This window comes from Camelina sativa, chromosome 11 (genome assembly GCF_000633955.1).
Source record: "Camelina sativa cultivar DH55 chromosome 11, Cs, whole genome shotgun sequence".
NCBI classification, from domain to species: domain Eukaryota; kingdom Viridiplantae; phylum Streptophyta; class Magnoliopsida; order Brassicales; family Brassicaceae; genus Camelina; species Camelina sativa.
The window spans coordinates 30,117,319-30,122,400 of NC_025695.1; the positions used below are offsets into that span (position 1 = coordinate 30,117,319).

A 5,082-nucleotide genomic window follows, 5' to 3' on the forward strand; every position below is an offset into this window, starting at 1 on the left:
GCTACAGGATTACATGAAAGTCTCCACTAGTATTGATAATGTAAAAGCTATTCCAAGAGTTTGCGAAATGGGATTCAATGACGATAATAAACAGAAATCTCCGGTGAAAAAAGAGAACGATGTTCTCTACGACATCATCGACATGGCTCAGTATTTTAATTATAATGCCCATTTAGAGCCGCCGCCTATGTAGAGTGTCTACCCAAACAGGACGTCGTCGGTTTTAATTAGGTGGTGATGCTTTTTTGTTGTGAAATTATAAAAGAATGAGTTAGTGAAGAAAATATGAGGTCATACATATATAAAACTTTCATGGGGATAACAATGGTTCTAAGATGGACCATTTCAATCTTTGTCCTTATTTTCACTTTTTCACTAACTAAAAGTCTAAAACACATTTTTTAATATAAAAAGGTTGTTTTCCACACTTCTCAAATTTTATAATTTGTGTACACATAAATCGCCATTAAAAATATACATCAAGAAGATATGCTATAAGATATTGAAAATTCAGAAGAATGCACAAAAATAGAAAGTTAAAAAATGGATTTAGCTTGGTAATGGGGCAAAATTTGAGTACGTAACTGTTCATGAATAATTCAAAAGAGAGAAGAAGAAGTGAATCCATAAAAGAAGGGTCATGTTCAACGGCTGTTACTTTTGGTTGTAGATGTTTTGACTGTAAAAACTTTAACTGTTAAAATATGATTGTTTACTAACAACTTTTAAAGCTGTAGTTATTTTTATTATTATCATTAGATATAAATAATATAATTATAATGAATATAAATTATGTCAGAATATAATCCATAATAACAAAAATAATTTTTATTAACTATAAATAATATTTTTTAAAATGTAAGTCGATCAAATATATGATTTTGTTTGAAAATTCTGATTTTCTTTTGTTTTTGGTGATTAGTTTTTGATTGATTTTTAATTGTTTTGAATGTTTTTTTTAATTGAGTAGTTATACTAGCATTCAAAAAACCATTTAACACTTATTAATGCATTGTTTTGAATGATACTCTCTTACTAACGATGAATTTCATAAATCATTTACACTATTATTAATGATGAAAAAAATAAAAATTATTATTGAAATGGATCTTAAAAGAAAAATAAAAAAATGAGAATAATTAATTTGTAAAAATATAATATGTAAAAAAGATATATATATATTTTTGCAGAGCTTTTAAATATAATGGAGGAGAAAAAAATATTTTTAAAATTATTTAGTTTTACCGCATGATTTTGACGCATTAAAATTTTTGAACAAATAATATGTTAGCAATTTTGGGTAGGCAAAACCGTGAACAAAACCGAACATAATTCATGAATCAAACATCAACTAATTTTTTTGAAGTACTGGAGTGACAATAATAATATAAATTAGGTTTGAAACAATATTGTTTATTTAACCCATGAATCAAAGTGTAAAGTGGCCACTAAATAGATGACATTAAAATTCAAAGTGTATAGTAGTTTCATGTATGGATGCATTTGACAAATATTTATTTTACCAGGAAATGATCTTTTTCAACTTCAATTTCCACCTAGGCTTCTCTTTCTTCAACAGTCTATTTGTTTGGGGTAAAAAAATTACAGATCATGTAAGATCAATAAGGTGATCCATAGAACTAGTGCCCACAAATAAACTAATTTTAAGATAATGTTGTGGCTTTATGCTTCTGTTAAGTAGGGATCGGACGATATCATTCTCGTACTTAAAACAATTAGCAAGTTATAATCGTACTCGAGAAATGAATGCAAAATCGAATTGGATGGAGTTGGATGAAGTCTTTCCCAATTTGACATTCGCTATGTTCGAGACCATTCTTGTGTAATTTCTTATCTGCTTCTTCTCTCTTCTTTACATCAAACCAATTTTCTACATCAATTGCTTCAGTTAAGAACTGTCAAGCCTAAAATGTCATATATATTCCGGGAAAAAATCATTTCAAAGATTAGAAAAGAGTGTTCATATCATAATCCACTTTGGGAAACAATACAGCAACCCTATCACTAAAATTCAAAACGTCATTTAGTTAAACACAATTCTACTCACCAAAGTCATGTGAAACATAACTTAATTAGAAATCTGAGGAAAGATGACCAAAACATATAAAAAAGCATAAACAGAACAGAATGACAATCAATGTACTTTTTGAGGGCTTTGTAGAACCATAGTGTCACACAATCCGCCACCAGATTATGCACCCTCTTCACCATTAATACATCTTTATATCCTATTAAGCTATCGGAAAAATGTCATTTAAACCATGAACTTTCAAATTTTGGCCATTTAAACCATGAACTTTGTTGTAGGCAATTTAAAACATCAACTTTTGTTAACTAGCTTTTTTCAACATGAAGTTTCGTTGACCAAGTCAAAAAAGACATGACAGTTAAATCCGATAATTGACCTACTAACATACGTTACTATGCCGTTAATCACTCCGTTACTGACAAAACGAAGTCGTTTTAATTCGAAAAATGTCATTTAAACCATGAACTTTTAAATATAGGTCATTTAAACCATGAACTTGTAAATGTATGTCATTTAAACCATGAACTTTTAAATTTATGTCTTTTAAACCATAATATATGAAAAATGTGATCAATCCTTCAAACTCTATTGTAGTGTCCTAATAAATGAAAAAGACTCAAGACAAATAAAAAAAGACACAAAATACATGACAAAGATCGAAAAAGAAGGATGAATTGATGTTCTTCTTTCTCTTTTTCAGAATCGCATCATGAGGTAGAGTCCAAGAAAAAAGATAGTAACTAAACTATGGTTAAATAGTTTAACCGGTTAGGCTTATATACTTCTACGGTTTGTAATAAACCAATCAGTCCGATTACCGAACTGAACCAAAATCCGATTATCCAAATCAATTGTGCCGAACGGTTAGGCTTTCTTTTTTTCCGGTTTGCTTCGATAACCAAAATTTTCAGGTTGTCTAGTTTTCACCGAACGTGCAGGGCAAGTTTATGGTTTATATGACAGAAATTTGAAAGTTCATGGTTTAAATGACATACATTTACAAGTTCATGGTTTAAATGACCTATATTTAAAAGTTTATGGTTTAAATGACATTTTTTCGAATTAAAACTTCCGTTAAAACGACATCGTTTTGTCAGTAATGGAGTGAATAACGGCATAGTAACGTCTGTTAGTAGGTCAATTATTGGATTTAACGTCATGTCTTTTTTGGTTTGATCTACGAAATTTCATGTTTAAAAAAGCTAGTCAACAAAAATTGGTGTTTTAAATGGCCTACAACAAAGTTCATGGTTTAAATGGCCAAAATTTGAAAGTTCATGGTTTAAATGATATTTTTCCCATTAAGCTATACTTATGTATTATATTTTAGTTAGTGAATAAGGCTCACTTGTACTCCTTTATTTGGTTAATTAGAAATTCACTTTATAAAGTTAATATGGTATCAGAGCACGAAATGCTCTCTCTAATTTCTCATTCAATCTTTTCTCAAGAACGTTTCTAACAAACTAAAGAAAAATCTAAAATCTCTGAATTTCATCACCGGATCTTCAGATTCTTCTTCTAGATCTTCGATTCATCGTTCCTCATCAACGATTCATCATTTTCTTCATCGATCCAACTCAGATTCAACTCAAATTCAGCTCATATCAAAGAATGCATACATCAACACATCAACTCGTCTTTGTCTTCATATTCATTGTCTTTGTTACTGTTCTTGAGCTTATTGCTTATGCGATTTTGTCTTTGATTGTGCTTTGGCTTTTTGATTAAGCCACGATTGAAGCTTCGTTTCTTCATTTCCCATCTTCAATTTCTTGATTCGTTCTAATGGCATGGTCGAGTGGTAATGCTCGTCTATCAACTGATCAATATGAAAATCCTTACTTCCTTCATAATTCCGATCATGCTGATATGGTGTTAGTCTCGGATCGACACACTACTGGTGCTGACTTCCACTCATGGCGTCGGTATGTGCGTAACAAGCTAGGGTTTACTGATGGTACGATTACTAAACCACCTGAGACTTATCGTGATTATGGTTCATGATCTAGTTGCAATGATATGGTCTCTATGTGGCTAATGAACTCAATTTCTAAGAAAATAGGTAGAGTATCTTGTTTATACCCATGGCTGAGTGTGTTTGGAAGAATTATCTTAAGATTCAAACAAGATGATGCTCCTCACATCTATGAGGTTGAACAACGCTTGAGTAACATTCAATAGGGATCTTTAGATATAAGTGCTTACTATACCGAGTTGGTCACTGTGTGGGAAGAGTGTTGCAATTACGTTTAGGTTCCAATATGTACTTGTGGTTGCTGTGAATGTAATGCCGCTATGTTACGGGAGAAATTAATTACAAACAGCGGAGTTGAGTCACAAATATTTTGATGGAATTGAATGAATCCTATAAAGCTACTCGCCGTTATATCGTGATGTTAAAGCCTATACCATCAACTGAAGATTTTTTTCACATGTCACTCAAAATGAGGTAGAAGACTATTACACCGGCTTCCAAGGGTAACAATGTTATCTTTCAGGCTTCTCATGGCGATACTTCGATGCAAGATTCTTCACAGTCTGTCGCATACACTGGCTCTTATGACAGTAATGTCTATGCTGCAGTTCAGAACTCGTTTAGGCCATGTTCTTCTAGGCCCGTGTGTACTTATTGTGGGCAGATTGGTCATATTGTTCAGAAATGTTTTAAACTTCATGGCTATCCTCCTAGTTATATCTTTGGTTACAAGAGTAACAATTCAGGCTATCAAGTGTCTCAAAGGCCACCGAGTTATCCTACTCAATTTTTTCAACAAAGAGGACAATTTTCTCCTGCTTCTCAGTCTCAATCTCATGTTATTGCCAATGTTATGGTTGGATCTTCATCAGCTGTGGAGAATACTACATCAACTTACATTCCTCCACCAGCGAGTGTTATTAATCTGGATGTTAGTCAGACCACTCATGACCAAGCTACATCATTAATTCAACAACTCTCTGCTCATGTGAAGTCTTCAGAGAATCCGGTTCCTTTCTCAATGGTTGCGTCTATTACAGAGCTTAGTATTATG

General features: G+C 32.1%; 1 pseudogene; it reads left to right on the forward strand.

Moving 5' to 3' along the window:
* Positions 1-193, forward strand: part of LOC109127377 — a 2,310-nt pseudogene extending 2,117 nt beyond the window's left edge.